Source organism: Pelobates fuscus, chromosome 3, assembly GCF_036172605.1.
Source record: "Pelobates fuscus isolate aPelFus1 chromosome 3, aPelFus1.pri, whole genome shotgun sequence".
Lineage (NCBI taxonomy): Eukaryota > Metazoa > Chordata > Amphibia > Anura > Pelobatidae > Pelobates > Pelobates fuscus.
The window spans coordinates 394727529-394753060 of NC_086319.1; the positions used below are offsets into that span (position 1 = coordinate 394727529).

Genomic DNA, 25532 nt, shown 5'->3' on the forward strand with positions numbered 1-25532 from the left:
ATGTTCTTTTCTATAAGAGTTATTATTGGCTTGATTAACAGCTGTTCATGCGTGGCAAATTTTACTTGCCACTTTGAAGTAAAAAAAAAGCCCATTTTAAATCCCAAACAAAAAGAGCCATGAAAGTGAATCTGTTTTCAGTGATCATATGAGTTGACAAATGGACAATTTGGCCTTTATGAATAATGCACAATACACTAAAAATGTAATATTTGGCAGCGGTGGGATTTGAACCCACGCCTCCAAAGAGACTGGAGCCTAAATCCAGCGCCTTAGACCGCTCGGCCACGCTACCTTCTATTACAGGCACACTGGTTATTATCAAGAACACGTACTGTTGGCTTCAGTTTTTTTCCCACTTCTTTTTATGGTGGGGTTAAATTGTCTGTCGAAGGGTCACAAGTACCTGCAATTTCTGTTGTTGTTGTTTGAAAACCACAAAGGACAAGAAATCTTCGACTGAGACTTGAGTAGAGGAGATTTTACCTACAGCAGAGGAATGATTCCTTTGAAGTAAGTACAAATACATTTTGGAATTCTCAAAGTGAGATGTTGTTTTATCCAATTAGGTAGACGATTCCTTTGGAGTAAGCACAAATACATTTATGGAATTATCAAAGTGAGTTGTTGTTTTATCCAATTAAGTAGACGTTTTAAGAAATGTTTTGGGTGATTTAACTGGAACACGTACAGTTGGTTTCATTTTTTTCTGCCTTTTTTTCACGGTGGGGGTAAATTGTCTTTCGAAGCGTGACGAGTACCTGCAATTTCTGTTGTTGTCGTTTAAAAACCACAATGGACTAGAGGTCTTCTACCGAGACTTGAGAAGAGGAGATTTTACCTGCAGCAGAGGAATGATTCATTTGCAGTAAGTACAAATACATTTTGGAATTCTCAAAGTGAGGTGTTGTTTTATCCAATTCAGTAGACGTCTTAAGAAATGTTTTGGGTGCTTTAAAGCTGAAGCAGGATGTTCTTTTCTATAAGAGTTATTATTGGCTTGATTAACAGCTGTTCATGCGTGGCAAATTTTACTTGCCACTTTGAAGTAAAAAAAAAGCCCATTTTAAATCCCAAACAAAAAGAGCCATGAACGTGACTCTGTTTTCAGTGATCATATGAGTTGACAAATGGACAATTTGGCCTTTATGAATAATGCACAATACACTAAAAATGTAATATTTGGCAGCGGTGGGATTTGAACCCACGCCTCCAAAGAGACTGGAGCCTAAATCCAGCACCTTAGACCGCTCGGCCACGCTACCTTCAATTACAGGCACACAGCTTATTATCAGGAACACGTACAGTTGGTTTCAGTTTTTTTCCCACTTCTTTTTATGGTGGGGTTAAATTGTCTGTCGAAGGGTCACAAGTACCTGCAATTTCTGTTGTTGTTGTTTGAAAACCACAAAGGACAAGAAATCTTCGACTGAGACTTGAGTAGAGGAGATTTTACCTACAGCAGAGGAATGATTCCTTTGAAGTAAGTACAAATACATTTTGGAATTCTCAAAGTGAGATGTTGTTTTATCCAATTCAGTAGACGTCTTAAGAAATGTTTTGGGTGCTTTAAAGCTGAAGCAGGATGTTCTTTTCTATAAGAGTTATTATTGGCTTGATTAACAGCTGTTCATGCGTGGCAAATTTTACTTGCCACTTTGAAGTAAAAAAAAAGCCCATTTTAAATCCCAAACAAAAAGAGCCATGAAAGTGAATCTGTTTTCAGTGATCATATGAGTTGACAAATGGACAATTTGGCCTTTATGAATAATGCACAATACACTAAAAATGTAATATTTGGCAGCGGTGGGATTTGAACCCACGCCTCCAAAGAGACTGGAGCCTAAATCCAGCGCCTTAGACCGCTCGGCCACGCTACCTTCTATTACAGGCACACTGGTTATTATCAAGAACACGTACTGTTGGCTTCAGTTTTTTTCCCACTTCTTTTTATGGTGGGGTTAAATTGTCTGTCGAAGGGTCACAAGTACCTGCAATTTCTGTTGTTGTTGTTTGAAAACCACAAAGGACAAGAAATCTTCGACTGAGACTTGAGTAGAGGAGATTTTACCTACAGCAGAGGAATGATTCCTTTGAAGTAAGTACAAATACATTTTGGAATTCTCAAAGTGAGATGTTGTTTTATCCAATTAGGTAGACGATTCCTTTGGAGTAAGCACAAATACATTTATGGAATTATCAAAGTGAGTTGTTGTTTTATCCAATTAAGTAGACGTTTTAAGAAATGTTTTGGGTGATTTAACTGGAACACGTACAGTTGGTTTCATTTTTTTCTGCCTTTTTTTCACGGTGGGGGTAAATTGTCTTTCGAAGCGTGACGAGTACCTGCAATTTCTGTTGTTGTCGTTTAAAAACCACAATGGACTAGAGGTCTTCTACCGAGACTTGAGAAGAGGAGATTTTACCTGCAGCAGAGGAATGATTCATTTGCAGTAAGTACAAATACATTTTGGAATTCTCAAAGTGAGGTGTTGTTTTATCCAATTCAGTAGACGTCTTAAGAAATGTTTTGGGTGCTTTAAAGCTGAAGCAGGATGTTCTTTTCTATAAGAGTTATTATTGGCTTGATTAACAGCTGTTCATGCGTGGCAAATTTTACTTGCCACTTTGAAGTAAAAAAAAAGCCCATTTTAAATCCCAAACAAAAAGAGCCATGAACGTGACTCTGTTTTCAGTGATCATATGAGTTGACAAATGGACAATTTGGCCTTTATGAATAATGCACAATACACTAAAAATGTAATATTTGGCAGCGGTGGGATTTGAACCCACGCCTCCAAAGAGACTGGAGCCTAAATCCAGCGCCTTAGACCGTTCGGCCACGCTACCTTCGATTACAGGCACACAGCTTATTATCAGGAACACGTACAGTTGGTTTCAGTTTTTTTCCCACTTCTTTTCACGGTGGGGTTAAATTGTCTGTCGAAGGGTCACAAGTACCTGCAATTTCTGTTGTTGTTGTTTGAAAACCACAAAGGACAAGAAATCTTCGACTGAGACTTGAGTAGAGGAGATTTTACCTACAGCAGAGGAATGATTCCTTTGAAGTAAGTACAAATACATTTTGGAATTCTCAAAGTGAGATGTTGTTTTATCCAATTAGGTAGACGATTCCTTTGGAGTAAGCACAAATACATTTATGGAATTATCAAAGTGAGTTGTTGTTTTATCCAATTAAGTAGACGTTTTAAGAAATGTTTTGGGTGATTTAACTGGAACACGTGCAGTTGGTTTCATTTTTTTCTGCCTTTTTTTCACGGTGGGGGTAAATTGTCTTTCGAAGCGTGACGAGTACCTGCAATTTCTGTTGTTGTCGTTTAAAAACAACAATGGACTAGAGGTCTTCTACCGAGACTTGAGAAGAGGAGATTTTACCTGCAGCAGAGGAATGATTCATTTGCAGTAAGTACAAATACATTTTGGAATTCTCAAAGTGAGGTGTTGTTTTATCCAATTCAGTAGACGTCTTAAGAAATGTTTTGGGTGCTTTAAAGCTGAAGCAGGATGTTCTTTTCTATAAGAGTTATTATTGGCTTGATTAACAGCTGTTCATGCGTGGCAAATTTTACTTGCCACTTTGAAGTAAAAAAAAAGCCCATTTTAAATCCCAAACAAAAAGAGCCAAGCCATGAACGTGACTCTGTTTTCAGTGATCATATGAGTTGACAAATGGACAATTTGGCCTTTATGAATAATGCACCATACACTAAAAATGTAATATTTGGCAGCGGTGGGATTTGAACCCACGCCTCCAAAGAGACTGGAGCCTAAATCCAGCGCCTTAGACCGCTCGGCCACGCTACCTTCGATTACAGGCACACAGCTTATTATCAGGAACACGTACAGTTGGTTTCAGTTTTTTTCCCACTTCTTTTCACGGTGGGGTTAAATTGTCTGTCGAAGGGTCACAAGTACCTGCAATTTCTGTTGTTGTTGTTTGAAAACCACAAAGGACAAGAAATCTTCGACTGAGACTTGAGTAGAGGAGATTTTACCTACAGCAGAGGAATGATTCCTTTGAAGTAAGTACAAATACATTTTGGAATTCTCAAAGTGAGATGTTGTTTTATCCAATTAGGTAGACGATTCCTTTGGAGTAAGCACAAATAAATTTATGGAATTATCAAAGTGAGTTGTTGTTTTATCCAATTAAGTAGACGTTTTAAGAAATGTTTTGGGTGATTTAACTGGAACACGTACAGTTGGTTTCATTTTTTTCTGCCTTTTTTTCACGGTGGGGGTAAATTGTCTTTCGAAGCGTGACGAGTACCTGCAATTTCTGTTGTTGTCGTTTAAAAACCACAATGGACTAGAGGTCTTCTACCGAGACTTGAGAAGAGGAGATTTTACCTGCAGCAGAGGAATGATTCATTTGCAGTAAGTACAAATACATTTTGGAATTCTCAAAGTGAGGTGTTGTTTTATCCAATTCAGTAGACGTCTTAAGAAATGTTTTGGGTGCTTTAAAGCTGAAGCAGGATGTTCTTTTCTATAAGAGTTATTATTGGCTTGATTAACAGCTGTTCATGCGTGGCAAATTTTACTTGCCACTTTGAAGTAAAAAAAAAGCCCATTTTAAATCCCAAACAAAAAGAGCCATGAAGGTGACTCTGTTTTCAGTGATCATATGAGTTGACAAATGGACAATTTGGCCTTTATGAATAATGCACAATACACTAAAAATGTAATATTTGGCAGCGGTGGGATTTGAACCCACGCCTCCAAAGAGACTGGAGCCTAAATCCAGCGCCTTAGACCGCTCGGCCATGCTACCTTCGATTACATGCACACAGCTTATTATCAGGAACACGTACAGATGGTTTCAGTTTTTTTCCCACTTCTTTTCACGGTGGGGTTAAATTGTCTGTCGAAGGGTCACAAGTACCTGCAATTTCTGTTGTTGTTGTTTGAAAACCACAAAGGACAAGAAATCTTCGACTGAGACTTGAGTAGAGGAGATTTTACCTACAGCAGAGGAATGATTCCTTTGAAGTAAGTACAAATACATTTTGGAATTCTCAAAGTGAGATGTTGTTTTATCCAATTAGGTAGACGATTCCTTTGGAGTAAGCACAAATACATTTATGGAATTATCAAAGTGAGTTGTTGTTTTATCCAATTAAGTAGACGTTTTAAGAAATGTTTTGGGTGATTTAACTGGAACACGTACAGTTGGTTTCATTTTTTTATGCCTTTTTTTCACGGTGGGGGTAAATTGTCTTTCGAAGCGTGACGAGTACCTGCAATTTCTGTTGTTGTCGTTTAAAAACCACAATGGACTAGAGGTCTTCTACCGAGACTTGAGAAGAGGAGATTTTACCTGCAGCAGAGGAATGATTCATTTGCAGTAAGTACAAATACATTTTGGAATTCTCAAAGTGAGGTGTTGTTTTATCCAATTCAGTAGACGTCTTAAGAAATGTTTTGGGTGCTTTAAAGCTGAAGCAGGATGTTCTTTTCTATAAGAGTTATTATTGGCTTGATTAACAGCTGTTCATGCGTGGCAAATTTTACTTGCCACTTTGAAGTAAAAAAAAAGCCCATTTTAAATCCCAAACAAAAAGAGCCATGAACGTGACTCTGTTTTCAGTGATCATATGAGTTGACAAATGGACAATTTGGCCTTTATGAATAATGCACAATACACTAAAAATGTAATATTTGGCAGCGGTGGGATTTGAACCCACGCCTCCAAAGAGACTGGAGCCTAAATCCAGCGCCTTAGACCGTTCGGCCACGCTACCTTCGATTACAGGCACACAGCTTATTATCAGGAACACGTACAGTTGGTTTCAGTTTTTTTCCCACTTCTTTTCACGGTGGGGTTAAATTGTCTGTCGAAGGGTCACAAGTACCTGCAATTTCTGTTGTTGTTGTTTGAAAACCACAAAGGACAAGAAATCTTCGACTGAGACTTGAGTAGAGGAGATTTTACCTACAGCAGAGGAATGATTCCTTTGAAGTAAGTACAAATACATTTTGGAATTCTCAAAGTGAGATGTTGTTTTATCCAATTAGGTAGACGATTCCTTTGGAGTAAGCACAAATACATTTATGGAATTATCAAAGTGAGTTGTTGTTTTATCCAATTAAGTAGACGTTTTAAGAAATGTTTTGGGTGATTTAACTGGAACACGTGCAGTTGGTTTCATTTTTTTCTGCCTTCTTTTCACGGTGGGGGTAAATTGTCTTTCGAAGCGTGACGAGTACCTGCAATTTCTGTTGTTGTCGTTTAAAAACAACAATGGACTAGAGGTCTTCTACCGAGACTTGAGAAGAGGAGATTTTACCTGCAGCAGAGGAATGATTCATTTGCAGTAAGTACAAATACATTTTGGAATTCTCAAAGTGAGGTGTTGTTTTATCCAATTCAGTAGACGTCTTAAGAAATGTTTTGGGTGCTTTAAAGCTGAAGCAGGATGTTCTTTTCTATAAGAGTTATTATTGGCTTGATTAACAGCTGTTCATGCGTGGCAAATTTTACTTGCCACTTTGAAGTAAAAAAAAAGCCCATTTTAAATCCCAAACAAAAAGAGCCAAGCCATGAACGTGACTCTGTTTTCAGTGATCATATGAGTTGACAAATGGACAATTTGGCCTTTATGAATAATGCACCATACACTAAAAATGTAATATTTGGCAGCGGTGGGATTTGAACCCACGCCTCCAAAGAGACTGGAGCCTAAATCCAGCGCCTTAGACCGCTCGGCCACGCTACCTTCGATTACAGGCACACAGCTTATTATCAGGAACACGTACAGTTGGTTTCAGTTTTTTTCCCACTTCTTTTCACGGTGGGGTTAAATTGTCTGTCGAAGGGTCACAAGTACCTGCAATTTCTGTTGTTGTTGTTTGAAAACCACAAAGGACAAGAAATCTTCGACTGAGACTTGAGTAGAGGAGATTTTACCTACAGCAGAGGAATGATTCCTTTGAAGTAAGTACAAATACATTTTGGAATTCTCAAAGTGAGATGTTGTTTTATCCAATTAGGTAGACGATTCCTTTGGAGTAAGCACAAATACATTTATGGAATTATCAAAGTGAGTTGTTGTTTTATCCAATTAAGTAGACGTTTTAAGAAATGTTTTGGGTGATTTAACTGGAACACGTACAGTTGGTTTCATTTTTTTCTGCCTTTTTTTCACGGTGGGGGTAAATTGTCTTTCGAAGCGTGACGAGTACCTGCAATTTCTGTTGTTGTCGTTTAAAAACCACAATGGACTAGAGGTCTTCTACCGAGACTTGAGAAGAGGAGATTTTACCTGCAGCAGAGGAATGATTCATTTGCAGTAAGTACAAATACATTTTGGAATTCTCAAAGTGAGGTGTTGTTTTATCCAATTCAGTAGACGTCTTAAGAAATGTTTTGGGTGCTTTAAAGCTGAAGCAGGATGTTCTTTTCTATAAGAGTTATTATTGGCTTGATTAACAGCTGTTCATGCGTGGCAAATTTTACTTGCCACTTTGAAGTAAAAAAAAAAGCCCATTTTAAATCCCAAACAAAAAGAGCCATGAAGGTGACTCTGTTTTCAGTGATCATATGAGTTGACAAATGGACAATTTGGCCTTTATGAATAATGCACAATACACTAAAAATGTAATATTTGGCAGCGGTGGGATTTGAACCCACGCCTCCAAAGAGACTGGAGCCTAAATCCAGCGCCTTAGACCGCTCGGCCATGCTACCTTCGATTACATGCACACAGCTTATTATCAGGAACACGTACAGATGGTTTCAGTTTTTTTCCCACTTCTTTTCACGGTGGGGTTAAATTGTCTGTCGAAGGGTCACAAGTACCTGCAATTTCTGTTGTTGTTGTTTGAAAACCACAAAGGACAAGAAATCTTCGACTGAGACTTGAGTAGAGGAGATTTTACCTACAGCAGAGGAATGATTCCTTTGAAGTAAGTACAAATACATTTTGGAATTCTCAAAGTGAGATGTTGTTTTATCCAATTAGGTAGACGATTCCTTTGGAGTAAGCACAAATACATTTATGGAATTATCAAAGTGAGTTGTTGTTTTATCCAATTAAGTAGACGTTTTAAGAAATGTTTTGGGTGATTTAACTGGAACACGTACAGTTGGTTTCATTTTTTTCTGCCTTTTTTTCACGGTGGGGGTAAATTGTCTTTCGAAGCGTGACGAGTACCTGCAATTTCTGTTGTTGTCGTTTAAAAACCACAATGGACTAGAGGTCTTCTACCGAGACTTGAGAAGAGGAGATTTTACCTGCAGCAGAGGAATGATTCATTTGCAGTAAGTACAAATACATTTTGGAATTCTCAAAGTGAGGTGTTGTTTTATCCAATTCAGTAGACGTCTTAAGAAATGTTTTGGGTGCTTTAAAGCTGAAGCAGGATGTTCTTTTCTATAAGAGTTATTATTGGCTTGATTAACAGCTGTTCATGCGTGGCAAATTTTACTTGCCACTTTGAAGTAAAAAAAAATGCACAATACACTAAAAATGTAATATTTGGCAGCGGTGGGAGTTGAACCCACGCCTCCAAAGAGACTGGAGCCTAAATCCAGCGCCTTAGACCGCTCGGCCACGCTACCTTCGATTACAGGCACACAGCTTATTATCAGGAACACGTACTGTTGGCTTCAGTTTTTTTCCCACTTCTTTTTATGGTGGGGTTAAATTGTCTGTCGAAGGGTCACAAGTACCTGCAATTTCTGTTGTTGTTGTTTGAAAACCACAAAGGACAAGACATCTTCGACTGAGACTTGAGTAGAGGAGATTTTACCTACAGCAGAGGAATGATTCCTTTGAAGTAAGTACAAATACATTTTGGAATTCTCAAAGTGAGATGTTGTTTTATCCAATTAGGTAGACGATTCCTTTGGAGTAAGCACAAATACATTTATGGAATTATCAAAGTGAGTTGTTGTTTTATCCAATTAAGTAGACGTTTTAAGAAATGTTTTGGGTGATTTAACTGGAACACGTACAGTTGGTTTCATTTTTTTCTGCCTTTTTTTCACGGTGGGGGTAAATTGTCTTTCGAAGCGTGACGAGTACCTGCAATTTCTGTTGTTGTCGTTTAAAAACCACAATGGACTAGAGGTCTTCTACCGAGACTTGAGAAGAGGAGATTTTACCTGCAGCAGAGGAATGATTCATTTGCAGTAAGTACAAATACATTTTGGAATTCTCAAAGTGAGGTGTTGTTTTATCCAATTCAGTAGACGTCTTAAGAAATGTTTTGGGTGCTTTAAAGCTGAAGCAGGATGTTCTTTTCTATAAGAGTTATTATTGGCTTGATTAACAGCTGTTCATGCGTGGCAAATTTTACTTGCCACTTTGAAGTAAAAAAAAAGCCCATTTTAAATCCCAAACAAAAAGAGCCATGAACGTGACTCTGTTTTCAGTGATCATATGAGTTGACAAATGGACAATTTGGCCTTTATGAATAATGCACAATACACTAAAAATGTAATATTTGGCAGCGGTGGGATTTGAACCCACGCCTCCAAAGAGACTGGAGCCTAAATCCAGCGCCTTAGACCGCTCGGCCACGCTACCTTCAATTACAGGCACACAGCTTATTATCAGGAACACGTACAGTTGGTTTCAGTTTTTTTCCCACTTCTTTTCACGGTGGGGTTAAATTGTCTGTCGAAGGGTCACAAGTACCTGCAATTTCTGTTGTTGTTGTTTGAAAACCACAAAGGACAAGAAATCTTCGACTGAGACTTGAGTAGAGGAGATTTTACCTACAGCAGAGGAATGATTCCTTTGAAGTAAGTACAAATACATTTTGGAATTCTCAAAGTGAGATGTTGTTTTATCCAATTAGGTAGACGATTCCTTTGGAGTAAGCACAAATACATTTATGGAATTATCAAAGTGAGTTGTTGTTTTATCCAATTAAGTAGACGTTTTAAGAAATGTTTTGGGTGATTTAACTGGAACACGTACAGTTGGTTTCATTTTTTTCTGCCTTTTTTTCACGGTGGGGGTAAATTGTCTTTCGAAGCGTGACGAGTACCTGCAATTTCTGTTGTTGTCGTTTAAAAACCACAATGGACTAGAGGTCTTCTACCGAGACTTGAGAAGAGGAGATTTTACCTGCAGCAGAGGAATGATTCATTTGCAGTAAGTACAAATACATTTTGGAATTCTCAAAGTGAGGTGTTGTTTTATCCAATTCAGTAGACGTCTTAAGAAATGTTTTGGGTGCTTTAAAGCTGAAGCAGGATGTTCTTTTCTATAAGAGTTATTATTGGCTTGATTAACAGCTGTTCATGCGTGGCAAATTTTACTTGCCACTTTGAAGTAAAAAAAAGCCCATTTTAAATCCCAAACAAAAAGAGCCATGAACGTGACTCTGTTTTCAGTGATCATATGAGTTGACAAATGGACAATTTGGCCTTTATGAATAATGCACAATACACTAAAAATGTAATATTTGGCAGCGGTGGGATTTGAACCCACGCTTCCAAAAAGACTGGAGCCTAAATCCAGCGCCTTAGACCGCTCGGCCACGCTACCTTCGATTACAGGCACACAGCTTATTATCAGGAACACGTACTGTTGGCTTCAGTTTTTTTCCCACTTCTTTTTATGGTGGGGTTAAATTGTCTGTCGAAGGGTCACAAGTACCTGCAATTTCTGTTGTTGTTGTTTGAAAACCACAAAGGACAAGAAATCTTCGACTGAGACTTGAGTAGAGGAGATTTTACCTACAGCAGAGGAATGATTCCTTTGAAGTAAGTACAAATACATTTTGGAATTCTCAAAGTGAGATGTTGTTTTATCCAATTAGGTAGACGATTCCTTTGGAGTAAGCACAAATACATTTATGGAATTATCAAAGTGAGTTGTTGTTTTATCCAATTAAGTAGACGTTTTAAGAAATGTTTTGGGTGATTTAACTGGAACACGTACAGTTGGTTTCATTTTTTTCTGCCTTTTTTTCACGGTGGGGGTAAATTGTCTTTCGAAGCGTGACGAGTACCTGCAATTTCTGTTGTTGTCGTTTAAAAACCACAATGGACTAGAGGTCTTCTACCGAGACTTGAGAAGAGGAGATTTTACCTGCAGCAGAGGAATGATTCATTTGCAGTAAGTACAAATACATTTTGGAATTCTCACAGTGAGGTGTTGTTTTATCCAATTCAGTAGACATCTTAAGAAATGTTTTGGGTGCTTTAAAGCTGAAGCAGGATGTTCTTTTCTATAAGAGTTATTATTGGCTTGATTAACAGCTGTTCATGCGTGGCAAATTTTACTTGCCACTTTGAAGTAAAAAAAAAGCCCATTTTAAATCCCAAACAAAAAGAGCCATGAACGTGACTCTGTTTTCAGTGATCATATGAGTTGACAAATGGACAATTTGGCCTTTATGAATAATGCACAATACACTAAAAATGTAATATTTGGCAGCGGTGGGATTTGAACCCACGCCTCCAAAGAGACTGGAGCCTAAATCCAGCGCCTTAGACCGCTCGGCCACGCTACCTTTGATTACAGGCACACAGCTTATTATCAGGAACACGTACAGTTGGTTTCAGTTTTTTTCCCACTTCTTTTCACGGTGGGGTTAAATTGTCTGTCGAAGGGTCACAAGTACCTGCAATTTCTGTTGTTGTTGTTTGAAAACCACAAAGGACAAGAAATCTTCGACTGAGACTTGAGTAGAGGAGATTTTACCTACAGCAGAGGAATGATTCCTTTGAAGTAAGTACAAATACATTTTAGAATTCTCAAAGTGAGATGTTGTTTTATCCAATTAGGTAGACGATTCCTTTGGAGTAAGCACAAATACATTTATGGAATTATCAAAGTGAGTTGTTGTTTTATCCAATTAAGTAGACGTTTTAAGAAATGTTTTGGGTGATTTAACTGGAACACGTACAGTTGGTTTCATTTTTTTCTGCCTTTTTTTCACGGTGGGGGTAAATTGTCTTTCGAAGCGTGACGAGTACCTGCAATTTCTGTTGTTGTCGTTTAAAAACCACAATGGACTAGAGGTCTTCTACCGAGACTTGAGAAGAGGAGATTTTACCTGCAGCAGAGGAATGATTCATTTGCAGTAAGTACAAATACATTTTGGAATTCTCAAAGTGAGGTGTTGTTTTATCCAATTCAGTAGACGTCTTAAGAAATGTTTTGGGTGCTTTAAAGCTGAAGCAGGATGTTCTTTTCTATAAGAGTTATTATTGGCTTGATTAACAGCTGTTCATGCGTGGCAAATTTTACTTGCCACTTTGAAGTAAAAAAAAAGCCCATTTTAAATCCCAAACAAAAAGAGCCATGAACGTGACTCTGTTTTCAGTGATCATATGAGTTGACAAATGGACAATTTGGCCTTTATGAATAATGCACAATACACTAAAAATGTAATATTTGGCAGCGGTGGGATTTGAACCCACGCCTCCAAAGAGACTGGAGCCTAAATCCAGCGCCTTAGACCACTCGGCCACGCTACCTTCGATTACAGGCACACAGCTTATTATCAGGAACACGTACAGTTGGTTTCAGTTTTTTTCCCACTTCTTTTCACGGTGGGGTTAAATTGTCTGTCGAAGGGTCACAAGTACCTGCAATTTCTGTTGTTGTTGTTTGAAAACCACAAAGGACAAGAAATCTTCGACTGAGACTTGAGTAGAGGAGATTTTACCTACAGCAGAGGAATGATTCCTTTGAAGTAAGTACAAATACATTTTAGAATTCTCAAAGTGAGATGTTGTTTTATCCAATTAGGTAGACGATTCCTTTGGAGTAAGCACAAATACATTTATGGAATTATCAAAGTGAGTTGTTGTTTTATCCAATTAAGTAGACGTTTTAAGAAATGTTTTGGGTGATTTAACTGGAACACGTACAGTTGGTTTCATTTTTTTATGCCTTTTTTTCACGGTGGGGGTAAATTGTCTTTCGAAGTGTGACGAGTACCTGCAATTTCTGTTGTTGTCGTTTAAAAACCACAATGGACTAGAGGTCTTCTACCGAGACTTGAGAAGAGGAGATTTTACCTGCAGCAGAGGAATGATTCATTTGCAGTAAGTACAAATACATTTTGGAATTCTCAAAGTGAGGTGTTGTTTTATCCAATTCAGTAGACGTCTTAAGAAATGTTTTGGGTGCTTTAAAGCTGAAGCAGGATGTTCTTTTCTATAAGAGTTATTATTGGCTTGATTAACAGCTGTTCATGCGTGGCAAATTTTACTTGCCACTTTGAAGTAAAAAAAAAGCCCATTTTAAATCCCAAACAAAAAGAGCCATGAACGTGACTCTGTTTTCAGTGATCATATGAGTTGACAAATGGACAATTTGGCCTTTATGAATAATGCACAATACACTAAAAATGTAATATTTGGCAGCGGTGGGATTTGAACCCACACCTCCAAAGAGACTGGAGCCTAAATCCAGCGCCTTAGACCGCTCAGCCACGGTACCTTCGATTACAGGCACACAGCTTATTATCAGGAACACGTACAGTTGGTTTCAGTTTTTTTCCCACTTCTTTTCACGGTGGGGTTAAATTGTCTGTCGAAGGGTCACAAATACCTGCAATTTCTGTTGTTGTTTGAAAACCACAAAGGACAAGAAATCTTCGACTGAGACTTGAGTAGAGGAGATTTTACCTACAGCAGAGGAATGATTCCTTTGAAGTAAGTACAAATACATTTTGGAATTCTCAAAGTGAGATGTTGTTTTATCCAATTAGGTAGACGATTCCTTTGGAGTAAGCACAAATACATTTATGGAATTATCAAAGTGAGTTGTTGTTTTATCCAATTAAGTAGACGTTTTAAGAAATGTTTTGGGTGATTTAACTGGAACACGTACAGTTGGTTTCATTTTTTTCTGCCTTTTTTTCACGGTGGGGGTAAATTGTCTTTCGAAGCGTGACGAGTACCTGCAATTTCTGTTGTTGTCGTTTAAAAACCACAATGGACTAGAGGTCTTCTACCGAGACTTGAGAAGAGGAGATTTTACCTGCAGCAGAGGAATGATTCATTTGCAGTAAGTACAAATACATTTTGGAATTCTCAAAGTGAGGTGTTGTTTTATCCAATTCTGTAGACGTCTTAAGAAATGTTTTGGGTGCTTTAAAGCTGAAGCAGGATGTTCTTTTCTATAAGAGTTATTATTGGCTTGATTAACAGCTGTTCATGCGTGGAAAATTTTACTTGCCACTTTGAAGTAAAAAAAAGCCCATTTTAAATCCCAAACAAAAAGAGCCATGAACGTGACTCTGTTTTCAGTGATCATATGAGTTGACAAATGGACAATTTGGCCTTTATGAATAATGCACAATACACTAAAAATGTAATATTTGGCAGCGGTGGGATTTGAACCCACGCCTCCAAAGAGACTGGAGCCTAAATCCAGCACCTTAGACCGCTCTGCCACGCTACCTTCGATTACAGGCACACAGCTTATTATCAGGAACACGTACAGTTGGCTTCAGTTTTTTTCCCACTTCTTTTTACGGTGGGGTTAAATTGTCTGTCGAAGGGTCACAAGTACCTGCAATTTCTGTTGTTGTTGTTTGAAAACCACAAAGGACAAGAAATCTTCGACTGAGACTTGAGTAGAGGAGATTTTACCTACAGCAGAGGAATGATTCCTTTGAAGTAAGTACAAATACATTTTGGAATTATCAAAGTGAGTTGTTGTTTTATCCAATTAAGTAGACGTTTTAAGAAATGTTTTGGGTGATTTAACTGGAACACGTACAGTTGGTTTCATTTTTTTCTGCCTTTTTTTCACGGTGGGGGTAAATTGTCTTTCGAAGCGTGACGAGTACCTGCAATTTCTGTTGTTGTCGTTTAAAAACCACAATGGACTAGAGGTCTTCTACCGAGACTTGAGAAGAGGAGATTTTACCTGCAGCAGAGGAATGATTCATTTGCAGTAAGTACAAATACATTTTGGAATTCTCAAAGTGAGGTGTTGTTTTATCCAATTCAGTAGACGTCTTAAGAAATGTTTTGGGTGCTTTAAAGCTGAAGCAGGATGTTCTTTTCTATAAGAGTTATTATTGGCTTGATTAACAGCTGTTCATGCGTGGCAAATTTTACTTGCCACTTTGAAGTAAAAAAAAAGCCCATTTTAAATCCCAAACAAAAAGAGCCATGAACGTGACTCTGTTTTCAGTGATCATATGAGTTGACAAATGGACAATTTGGCCTTTATGAATAATGCACAATACACTAAAAATGTAATATTTGGCAGCGGTGGGATTTGAACCCACACCTCCAAAGAGACTGGAGCCTAAATCCAGCACCTTAGACCGCTCGGCCACGGTACCTTCGATTACAGGCACACAGCTTATTATCAGGAACACGTACAGTTGGTTTCAGTTTTTTTCCCACTTCTTTTCACGGTGGGGTTAAATTGTCTGTCGAAGGGTCACAAATACCTGCAATTTCTGTTGTTGTTGTTTGAAAACCACAAAGGACAAGAAATCTTCGACTGAGACTTGAGTAGAGGAGATTTTACCTACAGCAGAGGAATGATTCCTTTGAAGTAAGTACAAATACATTTTGGAATTCTCAAAGTGAGATGTTGTTTTATCCAATTAGGTAGACGATTCCTTTGGAGTAAGCACAAATACATTTATGGAATTATCAAAGTGAGTTGTTGTTTTATCCAATTAAGTAGACGTTTTAAGAAATGTTTTGGGTGATTTAACTGGAACACGTACAGTTGGTTTCATTTTTTTCTGCCTTTTTTTCACGGTGGGGGTAAATTGTCTTTCGAAGCGTGACGAGTACCTGCAATTTCTGTTGTTGTCGTTTAAAAACCACAATGGACTAGAGGTCTTCTACCGAGACTTGAGAAGAGGAGATTTTACCTGCAGCAGAGGAATGATTCATTTGCAGTAAGTACAAATACATTTTGGAATTCTCAAAGTGAGGTGTTGTTTTATCCAATTCTGTAGACGTCTTAAGAAATGTTTTGGGTGCTTTAAAGCTGAAGCAGGATGTTCTTTTCTATAAGAGTTATTATTGGCTTGATTAACAGCTGTTCATGCGTGGAAAATTTTACTTGCCACTTTGAAGTAAAAAAAAAGCCCATTTTAAATCCCAAACAAAAAGAGCCATGAACGTGACTCTGTTTTCAGTGATCATATGAGTTGACAAATGGACAATTCGGCCTTTATGAATAATGCACAATACACTAAAAATGTAATATTTGGCAGCGGTGGGATTTGAACCCACACCTCCAAAGAGACTGGAGCCTAAATCCAGCGCCTTAGACTGCTGGACCACGCTACCTTCGATTACAGGCACACAGCTTATTATCAGGAACACGTACAGTTGGCTTCAGTTTTTTTCCCACTTCTTATTACGATGTGGTTAAATTTTCTGTCGAAGGGTCACAAGTACCTGCAATTTCTGTTGTTGTTGTTTGAAAACCACAAAGGACAAGAAATCTTCGACTGAGACTTGAGTAGAGGAGATTTTACCTACAGCAGAGGAATGATTCCTTTGAAGTAAGTACAAATACATTTTGGAATTCTCAAAGTGAGATGTTGTTTTATCCAATTAGGTAGACGATTCCTTTGGAGTAAGCACAAATACATTTATGGAATTATCAAAGTGAGTTGTTGTTTTATCCAATTAAGTAGACGTTTTAAGAAATGTTTTGGGTGATTTAACTGGAACACGTACAGTTGGTTTCATTTTTTTCTGCCTTTTTTTCACGGTGGGGTAAATTGTCTTTCGAAGCGTGACGAGTACCTGCAATTTCTGTTGTTGTCGTTTAAAAACCACAATGGACTAGAGGTCTTCTACCGAGACTTGAGAAGAGGTGATTTTACCTGCAGCAGAGGAATGATTCATTTGCAGTAAGTACAAATACATTTTGGAATTCTCAAAGTGAGGTGTTGTTTTATCCAATTCAGTAGACGTCTTAAGAAATGTTTTGGGTGCTTTAAAGCTGAAGCAGGATGTTCTTTTCTATAAGAGTTATTATTGGCTTGATTAACAGCTGTTCATGCGTGGCAAATTTTACTTGCCACTTTGAAGTAAAAAAAAAGCCCATTTTAAATCCCAAACAAAAAGAGCCATGAACGTGACTCTGTTTTCAGTGATCATATGAGTTGACAAATGGACAATTTGGCCTTTATGAATAATGCACAATACACTAAAAATGTAATATTTGGCAGCGGTGGGATTTGAACCCACGCCTCCAAAGAGACTGGAGCCTAAATCCAGCGCCTTAGACCGCTCGGCCACGCTACCTTCGATTACAGGCACACAGCTTATTATCAGGAACACGTACAGTTGGCTTCAGTTTTTTTCCCACTTCTTTTTACGGTGGGGTTAAATTGTCTGTCGAAGGGTCACAAGTACCTGCAATTTCTGTTGTTGTTGTTTGAAAACCACAAAGGACAAGAAATCTTCGACTGAGACTTGAGTAGAGGAGATTTTACCTACAGCAGAGGAATGATTCCTTTGAAGTAAGTACAAATACATTTTGGAATTCTCAAAGTGAGATGTTGTTTTATCCAATTAGGTAGACGATTCCTTTGGAGTAAGCACAAATACATTTATGGAATTATCAAAGTGAGTTGTTGTTTTATCCAATTAAGTAGACGTTTTAAGAAATGTTTTGGGTGATTTAACTGGAACACGTACAGTTGGTTTCATTTTTTTCTGCCTTTTTTTCACGGTGGGGGTAAATTGTCTTTCGAAGCGTGACGAGTACCTGCAATTTCTGTTGTTGTCGTTTAAAAACCACAATGGACTAGAGGTCTTCTACCGAGACTTGAGAAGAGGAGATTTTACCTGCAGCAGAGGAATGATTCATTTGCAGTAAGTACAAATACATTTTGGAATTCTCAAAGTGAGGTGTTGTTTTATCCAATTCAGTAGACGTCTTAAGAAATGTTTTGGGTGCTTTAAAGCTGAAGCAGGATGTTCTTTTCTATAAGAGTTATTATTGGCTTGATTAACAGCTGTTCATGCGTGGCAAATTTTACTTGCCACTTTGAAGTAAAAAAAAAGCCCATTTTAAATCCCAAACAAAAAGAGCCATGAACGTGACTCTGTTTTCAGTGATCATATGAGTTGACAAATGGACAATTTGGCCTTTATGAATAATGCACAATACACTAAAAATGTAATATTTGGCAGCGGTGGGATTTGAACCCACGCCTCCAAAGAGACTGGAGCCTAAATCCAGCGCCTTAGACCGCTCGGCCACGCTACCTTCAATTACAGGCACACAGCTTATTATCAGGAACACGTACAGTTGGTTTCAGTTTTTTTCCCACTTCTTTTCACGGTGGGGTTAAATTGTCTGTCGAAGGGTCACAAGTACCTGCAATTTCTGTTGTTGTTGTTTGAAAACCACAAAGGACAAGAAATCTTCGACTGAGACTTGAGTAGAGGAGATTTTACCTACAGCAGAGGAATGATTCCTTTGAAGTAAGTACAAATACATTTTAGAATTCTCAAAGTGAGATGTTGTTTTATCCAATTAGGTAGACGATTCCTTTGGAGTAAGCACAAATACATTTATGGAATTATCAAAGTGAGTTGTTGTTTTATCCAATTAAGTAGACGTTTTAAGAAATGTTTTGGGTGATTTAACTGGAACACGTACAGTTGGTTTCATTTTTTTATGCCTTTTTTTCACGGTGGGGGTAAATTGTCTTTCGAAGCGTGACGAGTACCTGCAATTTCTGTTGTTGTCGTTTAAAAACCACAAGGGACTAGAGGTCTTCTACCGAGACTTGAGAAGAGGAGATTTTACCTGCAGCAGAGGAATGATTCATTTGCAGTAAGTACAAATACATTTTGGAATTCTCAAAGTGAGGTGTTGTTTTATCCAATTCAGTAGACGTCTTAAGAAATGTTTTGGGTGCTTTAAAGCTGAAGCAGGATGTTCTTTTCTATAAGAGTTATTATTGGCTTGATTAACAGCTGTTCATGCGTGGCAAATTTTACTTGCCACTTTGAAGTAAAAAAAAAGCCCATTTTAAATCCCAAACAAAAAGAGCCATGAACGTGACTCTGTTTTCAGTGATCATATGAGTTGACAAATGGACAATTTGGCCTTTATGAATAATGCACAATACACTAAAAATGTAATATTTGGCAGCGGTGGGATTTGAACCCACACCTCCAAAGAGACTGGAGCCTAAATCCAGCGCCTTAGACCGCTCGGCCACGGTACCTTCGATTACAAGCACACAGCTTATTATCAGGAACACGTACAGTTGGTTTCAGTTTTTTTCCCACTTCTTTTCACGGTGGGGTTAAATTGTCTGTCGAAGGGTCACAAATACCTGCAATTTCTGTTGTTGTTGTTTGAAAACCACAAAGGACAAGAAATCTTCGACTGAGACTTGAGTAGAGGAGATTTTACCTACAGCAGAGGAATGATTCCTTTGAAGTAAGTACAAATACATTTTGGAATTCTCAAAGTGAGATGTTGTTTTATCCAATTAGGTAGACGATTCCTTTGGAGTAAGCACAAATACATTTATGGAATTATCAAAGTGAGTTGTTGTTTTATCCAATTAAGTAGACGTTTTAAGAAATGTTTTGGGTGATTTAACTGGAACACGTACAGTTGGTTTCATTTTTTTCTGCCTTTTTTTCACGGTGGGGGTAAATTGTCTTTCGAAGCGTGACGAGTACCTGCAATTTCTGTTGTTGTCGTTTAAAAACCACAATGGACTAGAGGTCTTCTACCGAGACTTGAGAAGAGGAGATTTTACCTGCAGCAGAGGAATGATTCATTTGCAGTAAGTACAAATACATTTTGGAATTCTCAAAGTGAGGTGTTGTTTTATCCAATTCTGTAGACGTCTTAAGAAATGTTTTGGGTGCTTTAAAGCTGAAGCAGGATGTTCTTTTCTATAAGAGTTATTATTGGCTTGATTAACAGCTGTTCATGCGTGGAAAATTTTACTTGCCACTTTGAAGTAAAAAAAAGCCCATTTTAAATCCCAAACAAAAAGAGCCATGAACGTGACTCTGTTTTCAGTGATCATATGAGTTGACAAATGGACAATTTGGCCTTTATGAATAATGCACAATACACTAAAAATGTAATATTTGGCAGCGGTGGGATTTGAACCCACGCCTCCAAAGAGACTGGAGCCTAAATCCAGCGCCTTAGACCGCTCTGCCACGCTACCTTCGATTACAGGCACACAGCTTATTATCAGGAACACGTACAGTTGGCTTCAGTTTTTTTCCCACTTCTTTTTACGGTGGGGTTAAATTGTCTGTCGAAGGGTCACAAGTACCTGCAATTTCTGTTGTTGTTGTTTGAAAACCACAAAGGACAAGAAATCTTCGACTGAGACTTGAGTAGAGGAGATTTTACCTACAGCAGAGGAATGATTCCTTTGAAGTAAGTACAAATACATTTTGGAATTATCAAAGTGAGTTGTTGTTTTATCCAATTAAGTAGACGTTTTAAGAAATGTTTTGGGTGATTTAACTGGAACACGTACAGTTGGTTTCATTTTTTTCTGCCTTTTTTTCACGGTGGGGGTAAATTGTCTTTCGAAGCGTGACGAGTACCTGCAATTTCTGTTGTTGTCGTTTAAAAACCACAATGGACTAGAGGTCTTCTACCGAGACTTGAGAAGAGGAGATTTTACCTGCAGCAGAGGAATAATTCATTTGCAGTAAGTACAAATACATTTTGGAATTCTCAAAGTGAGGTGTTGTTTTATCCAATTCAGTAGACGTCTTAAGAAATGTTTTGGGTGCTTTAACCCCTTAAGGACACATGACATGTGTGACATGTCATGATTCCCTTTTATTCCAGAAGTGTGGTCCTTAAGGGGTTAAAGCTGAAGCAGGATGTTCTTTTCTATAAGAGTTATTATTGGCTTGATTAACAGCTGTTCATGCGTGGCAAATTTTACTTGCCACTTTGAAGTAAAAAAAAAGCCCATTTTAAATCCCAAACAAAAAGAGCCATGAACGTGACTCTGTTTTCAGTGATCATATGAGTTGACAAATGGACAATTTGGCCTTTATGAATAATGCACAATACACTAAAAATGTAATATTTGGCAGCGGTGGGATTTGAACCCACGCCTCCAAAGAGACTGGAGCCTAAATCCAGCGCCTTAGACCGCTCGGCCACGCTACCTTCGATTACAGGCACACAGCTTATTATCAGGAACACGTACAGTTGGTTTCAGTTTTTTTCCCACTTCTTTTCACGGTGGGGTTAAATTGTCTGTCGAAGGGTCACAAGTACCTGCAATTTCTGTTGTTGTTGTTTGAAAACCACAAAGGACAAGAAATCTTCGACTGAGACTTGAGTAGAGGAGATTTTACCTACAGCAGAGGAATGATTCCTTTGAAGTAAGTACAAATACATTTTAGAATTCTCAAAGTGAGATGTTGTTTTATCCAATTAGGTAGACGATTCCTTTGGAGTAAGCACAAATACATTTATGGAATTATCAAAGTGAGTTGTTGTTTTATCCAATTAAGTAGACGTTTTAAGAAATGTTTTGGGTGATTTAACTGGAACACGTACAGTTGGTTTCATTTTTTTCTGCCTTTTTTTCACGGTGGGGGTAAATTGTCTTTCGAAGCGTGACGAGTACCTGCAATTTCTGTTGTTGTCGTTTAAAAACCACAATGGACTAGAGGTCTTCTACCGAGACTTGAGAAGAGGAGATTTTACCTGCAGCAGAGGAATGATTCATTTGCAGTAAGTACAAATACATTTTGGAATTCTCAAAGTGAGGTGTTGTTTTATCCAATTCAGTAGACGTCTTAAGAAATGTTTTGGGTGCTTTAAAGCTGAAGCAGGATGTTCTTTTCTATAAGAGTTATTATTGGCTTGATTAACAGCTGTTCATGCGTGGCAAATTTTACTTGCCACTTTGAAGTAAAAAAAAAGCCCATTTTAAATCCCAAACAAAAAGAGCCATGAACGTGACTCTGTTTTCAGTGATCATATGAGTTGACAAATGGACAATTTGGCCTTTATGAATAATGCACAATACACTAAAAATGTAATATTTGGCAGCGGTGGGATTTGAACCCACGCCTCCAAAGAGACTGGAGCCTAAATCCAGCGCCTTAGACCGCTCGGCCACGCTACCTTCAATTACAGGCACACAGCTTATTATCAGGAACACGTACAGTTGGTTTCAGTTTTTTTCCCACTTCTTTTCACGGTGGGGTTAAATTGTCTGTCGAAGGGTCACAAGTACCTGCAATTTCTGTTGTTGTTGTTTGAAAACCACAAAGGACAAGAAATCTTCGACTGAGACTTGAGTAGAGGAGATTTTACCTACAGCAGAGGAATGATTCCTTTGAAGTAAGTACAAATACATTTTAGAATTCTCAAAGTGAGATGTTGTTTTATCCAATTAGGTAGACGATTCCTTTGGAGTAAGCACAAATACATTTATGGAATTATCAAAGTGAGTTGTTGTTTTATCCAATTAAGTAGACGTTTTAAGAAATGTTTTGGGTGATTTAACTGGAACACGTACAGTTGGTTTCATTTTTTTATGCCTTTTTTTCACGGTGGGGGTAAATTGTCTTTCGAAGCGTGACGAGTACCTGCAATTTCTGTTGTTGTCGTTTAAAAACCACAATGGACTAGAGGTCTTCTACCGAGACTTGAGAAGAGGAGATTTTACCTGCAGCAGAGGAATGATTCATTTGCAGTAAGTACAAATACATTTTGGAATTCTCAAAGTGAGGTGTTGTTTTATCCAATTCAGTAGACGTCTTAAGAAATGTTTTGGGTGCTTTAAAGCTGAAGCAGGATGTTCTTTTCTATAAGAGTTATTATTGGCTTGATTAACAGCTGTTCATGCGTGGCAAATTTTACTTGCCACTTTGAAGTAAAAAAAAAGCCCATTTTAAATCCCAAACAAAAAGAGCCATGAACGTGACTCTGTTTTCAGTGATCATATGAGTTGACAAATGGACAATTTGGCCTTTATGAATAATGCACAATACACTAAAAATGTAATATTTGGCAGCGGTGGGATTTGAACCCACACCTCCAAAGAGACTGGAGCCTAAATCCAGCGCCTTAGACCGCTCGGCCACGGTACCTTCGATTACAAGCACACAGCTTATTATCAGGAACACGTACAGTTGGTTTCAGTTTTTTTCCCACTTCTTTTCACGGTGGGGTTAAATTGTCTGTCGAAGGGTCACAAATACCTGCAATTTCTGTTGTTGTTGTTTGAAAACCACAAAGGACAAGAAATCTTCGACTGAGACTTGAGTAGAGGAGATTTTACCTACAGCAGAGGAATGATTCCTTTGAAGTAAGTACAAATACATTTTGGAATTCTCAAAGTGAGATGTTGTTTTATCCAATTAGGTAGACGATTCCTTTGGAGTAAGCACAAATACATTTATGGAATTATCAAAGTGAGTTGTTGTTTTATCCAATTAAGTAGACGTTTTAAGAAATGTTTTGGGTGATTTAACTGGAACACGTACAGTTGGTTTCATTTTTTTCTGCCTTTTTTTCACGGTGGGGGTAAATTGTCTTTCGAAGCGTGACGAGTACCTGCAATTTCTGTTGTTGTCGTTTAAAAACCACAATGGACTAGAGGTCTTCTACCGAGACTTGAGAAGAGGAGATTTTACCTGCAGCAGAGGAATGATTCATTTGCAGTAAGTACAAATACATTTTGGAATTCTCAAAGTGAGGTGTTGTTTTATCCAATTCTGTAGACGTCTTAAGAAATGTTTTGGGTGCTTTAAAGCTGAAGCAGGATTTTCTTTTCTATAAGAGTTATTATTGGCTTGATTAACAGCTGTTCATGCGTGGAAAATTTTACTTGCCACTTTGAAGTAAAAAAAAGCCCATTTTAAATCCCAAACAAAAAGAGCCATGAACGTGACTCTGTTTTCAGTGATCATATGAGTTGACAAATGGACAATTTGGCCTTTATGAATAATGCACAATACACTAAAAATGTAATATTTGGCAGCGGTGGGATTTGAACCCACGCCTCCAAAGAGACTGGAGCCTAAATCCAGCGCCTTAGACCGCTCTGCCACGCTACCTTCGATTACAGGCACACAGCTTATTATCAGGAACACGTACAGTTGGCTTCAGTTTTTTTCCCACTTCTTTTTACGGTGGGGTTAAATTGTCTGTCGAAGGGTCACAAGTACCTGCAATTTCTGTTGTTGTTGTTTGAAAACCACAAAGGACAAGAAATCTTCGACTGAGACTTGAGTAGAGGAGATTTTACCTACAGCAGAGGAATGATTCCTTTGAAGTAAGTACAAATACATTTTGGAATTATCAAAGTGAGTTGTTGTTTTATCCAATTAAGTAGACGTTTTAAGAAATGTTTTGGGTGATTTAACTGGAACACGTACAGTTGGTTTCATTTTTTTCTGCCTTTTTTTCACGGTGGGGGTAAATTGTCTTTCGAAGCGTGACGAGTACCTGCAATTTCTGTTGTTGTCGTTTAAAAACCACAATGGACTAGAGGTCTTCTACCGAGACTTGAGAAGAGGAGATTTTACCTGCAGCAGAGGAATGATTCATTTGCAGTAAGTACAAATACATTTTGGAATTCTCAAAGTGAGGTGTTGTTTTATCCAATTCAGTAGACGTCTTAAGAAATGTTTTGGGTGCTTTAACCCCTTAAGGACACATGACATGTGTGACATGTCATGATTCCCTTTTATTCCAGAAGTGTGGTCCTTAAGGGGTTAAAGCTGAAGCAGGATGTTCTTTTCTATAAGAGTTATTATTGGCTTGATTAACAGCTGTTCATGCGTGGCAAATTTTACTTGCCACTTTGAAGTAAAAAAAAAGCCCATTTTAAATCCCAAACAAAAAGAGCCATGAACGTGACTCTGTTTTCAGTGATCATATGAGTTGACAAATGGACAATTTGGCCTTTATGAATAATGCACAATACACTAAAAATGTAATATTTGGCAGCGGTGGGATTTGAACCCACGCCTCCAAAGAGACTGGAGCCTAAATCCAGCGCCTTAGACCGCTCGGCCACGCTACCTTCGATTACAGGCACACAGCTTATTATCAGGAACACGTACAGTTGGTTTCAGTTTTTTTCCCACTTCTTTTCACGGTGGGGTTAAATTGTCTGTCGAAGGGTCACAAGTACCTGCAATTTCTGTTGTTGTTGTTTGAAAACCACAAAGGACAAGAAATCTTCGACTGAGACTTGAGTAGAGGAGATTTTACCTACAGCAGAGGAATGATTCCTTTGAAGTAAGTACAAATACATTTTAGAATTCTCAAAGTGAGATGTTGTTTTATCCAATTAGGTAGACGATTCCTTTGGAGTAAGCACAAATACATTTATGGAATTATCAAAGTGAGTTGTTGTTTTATCCAATTAAGTAGACGTTTTAAGAAATGTTTTGGGTGATTTAACTGGAACACGTACAGTTGGTTTCATTTTTTTATGCCTTTTTTTCACGGTGGGGGTAAATTGTCTTTCGAAGCGTGACGAGTACCTGCAATTTCTGTTGTTGTCGTTTAAAAACCACAATGGACTAGAGGTCTTCTACCGAGACTTGAGAAGAGGAG

The 25532-nt window shown here is 38.1% G+C and overlaps 27 non-coding genes across 27 annotated transcripts; all 27 read right to left on the reverse strand.

Annotated features, from left to right (window-relative positions):
• Positions 1 to 213: 213 nt before the first annotated feature.
• TRNAL-UAG (transfer RNA leucine (anticodon UAG)) lies at positions 214 to 295 on the reverse strand. The gene has a single exon. It is a non-coding gene; the product is annotated as a tRNA-Leu (tRNA).
• Positions 296 to 1183: 888 nt separating this feature from the next.
• Positions 1184 to 1265, reverse strand: TRNAL-UAG (transfer RNA leucine (anticodon UAG)). The gene has a single exon. It is a non-coding gene; the product is annotated as a tRNA-Leu (tRNA).
• Positions 1266 to 1798: 533 nt separating this feature from the next.
• Positions 1799 to 1880, reverse strand: TRNAL-UAG (transfer RNA leucine (anticodon UAG)). The gene has a single exon. It is a non-coding gene; the product is annotated as a tRNA-Leu (tRNA).
• Positions 1881 to 2768: 888 nt separating this feature from the next.
• Positions 2769 to 2850, reverse strand: TRNAL-UAG (transfer RNA leucine (anticodon UAG)). The gene has a single exon. It is a non-coding gene; the product is annotated as a tRNA-Leu (tRNA).
• An 893-nt stretch (positions 2851 to 3743) lies between these two features.
• On the reverse strand, positions 3744 to 3825 carry TRNAL-UAG (transfer RNA leucine (anticodon UAG)). Its single transcript has one exon. It is a non-coding gene; the product is annotated as a tRNA-Leu (tRNA).
• An 888-nt stretch (positions 3826 to 4713) lies between these two features.
• Positions 4714 to 4795, reverse strand: TRNAL-UAG (transfer RNA leucine (anticodon UAG)). Its single transcript has one exon. It is a non-coding gene; the product is annotated as a tRNA-Leu (tRNA).
• Positions 4796 to 5683: 888 nt separating this feature from the next.
• TRNAL-UAG (transfer RNA leucine (anticodon UAG)) lies at positions 5684 to 5765 on the reverse strand. The gene has a single exon. It is a non-coding gene; the product is annotated as a tRNA-Leu (tRNA).
• An 893-nt stretch (positions 5766 to 6658) lies between these two features.
• Positions 6659 to 6740, reverse strand: TRNAL-UAG (transfer RNA leucine (anticodon UAG)). Its single transcript has one exon. It is a non-coding gene; the product is annotated as a tRNA-Leu (tRNA).
• Positions 6741 to 7629: 889 nt separating this feature from the next.
• TRNAL-UAG (transfer RNA leucine (anticodon UAG)) lies at positions 7630 to 7711 on the reverse strand. Its single transcript has one exon. It is a non-coding gene; the product is annotated as a tRNA-Leu (tRNA).
• Positions 7712 to 8502: 791 nt separating this feature from the next.
• TRNAL-UAG (transfer RNA leucine (anticodon UAG)) lies at positions 8503 to 8584 on the reverse strand. The gene has a single exon. It is a non-coding gene; the product is annotated as a tRNA-Leu (tRNA).
• An 888-nt stretch (positions 8585 to 9472) lies between these two features.
• TRNAL-UAG (transfer RNA leucine (anticodon UAG)) lies at positions 9473 to 9554 on the reverse strand. Its single transcript has one exon. It is a non-coding gene; the product is annotated as a tRNA-Leu (tRNA).
• Positions 9555 to 10441: 887 nt separating this feature from the next.
• On the reverse strand, positions 10442 to 10523 carry TRNAL-UAG (transfer RNA leucine (anticodon UAG)). The gene has a single exon. It is a non-coding gene; the product is annotated as a tRNA-Leu (tRNA).
• An 888-nt stretch (positions 10524 to 11411) lies between these two features.
• On the reverse strand, positions 11412 to 11493 carry TRNAL-UAG (transfer RNA leucine (anticodon UAG)). The gene has a single exon. It is a non-coding gene; the product is annotated as a tRNA-Leu (tRNA).
• Positions 11494 to 12381: 888 nt separating this feature from the next.
• Positions 12382 to 12463, reverse strand: TRNAL-UAG (transfer RNA leucine (anticodon UAG)). Its single transcript has one exon. It is a non-coding gene; the product is annotated as a tRNA-Leu (tRNA).
• Positions 12464 to 13351: 888 nt separating this feature from the next.
• TRNAL-UAG (transfer RNA leucine (anticodon UAG)) lies at positions 13352 to 13433 on the reverse strand. Its single transcript has one exon. It is a non-coding gene; the product is annotated as a tRNA-Leu (tRNA).
• Positions 13434 to 14317: 884 nt separating this feature from the next.
• Positions 14318 to 14399, reverse strand: TRNAL-UAG (transfer RNA leucine (anticodon UAG)). The gene has a single exon. It is a non-coding gene; the product is annotated as a tRNA-Leu (tRNA).
• Positions 14400 to 15212: 813 nt separating this feature from the next.
• Positions 15213 to 15294, reverse strand: TRNAL-UAG (transfer RNA leucine (anticodon UAG)). Its single transcript has one exon. It is a non-coding gene; the product is annotated as a tRNA-Leu (tRNA).
• Positions 15295 to 16182: 888 nt separating this feature from the next.
• TRNAL-UAG (transfer RNA leucine (anticodon UAG)) lies at positions 16183 to 16264 on the reverse strand. The gene has a single exon. It is a non-coding gene; the product is annotated as a tRNA-Leu (tRNA).
• An 887-nt stretch (positions 16265 to 17151) lies between these two features.
• On the reverse strand, positions 17152 to 17233 carry TRNAL-UAG (transfer RNA leucine (anticodon UAG)). The gene has a single exon. It is a non-coding gene; the product is annotated as a tRNA-Leu (tRNA).
• Positions 17234 to 18121: 888 nt separating this feature from the next.
• TRNAL-UAG (transfer RNA leucine (anticodon UAG)) lies at positions 18122 to 18203 on the reverse strand. Its single transcript has one exon. It is a non-coding gene; the product is annotated as a tRNA-Leu (tRNA).
• An 888-nt stretch (positions 18204 to 19091) lies between these two features.
• On the reverse strand, positions 19092 to 19173 carry TRNAL-UAG (transfer RNA leucine (anticodon UAG)). The gene has a single exon. It is a non-coding gene; the product is annotated as a tRNA-Leu (tRNA).
• Positions 19174 to 20060: 887 nt separating this feature from the next.
• On the reverse strand, positions 20061 to 20142 carry TRNAL-UAG (transfer RNA leucine (anticodon UAG)). Its single transcript has one exon. It is a non-coding gene; the product is annotated as a tRNA-Leu (tRNA).
• An 889-nt stretch (positions 20143 to 21031) lies between these two features.
• TRNAL-UAG (transfer RNA leucine (anticodon UAG)) lies at positions 21032 to 21113 on the reverse strand. The gene has a single exon. It is a non-coding gene; the product is annotated as a tRNA-Leu (tRNA).
• An 888-nt stretch (positions 21114 to 22001) lies between these two features.
• On the reverse strand, positions 22002 to 22083 carry TRNAL-UAG (transfer RNA leucine (anticodon UAG)). Its single transcript has one exon. It is a non-coding gene; the product is annotated as a tRNA-Leu (tRNA).
• An 888-nt stretch (positions 22084 to 22971) lies between these two features.
• Positions 22972 to 23053, reverse strand: TRNAL-UAG (transfer RNA leucine (anticodon UAG)). Its single transcript has one exon. It is a non-coding gene; the product is annotated as a tRNA-Leu (tRNA).
• An 887-nt stretch (positions 23054 to 23940) lies between these two features.
• TRNAL-UAG (transfer RNA leucine (anticodon UAG)) lies at positions 23941 to 24022 on the reverse strand. The gene has a single exon. It is a non-coding gene; the product is annotated as a tRNA-Leu (tRNA).
• An 889-nt stretch (positions 24023 to 24911) lies between these two features.
• On the reverse strand, positions 24912 to 24993 carry TRNAL-UAG (transfer RNA leucine (anticodon UAG)). The gene has a single exon. It is a non-coding gene; the product is annotated as a tRNA-Leu (tRNA).
• Positions 24994 to 25532: the final 539 nt, after the last annotated feature.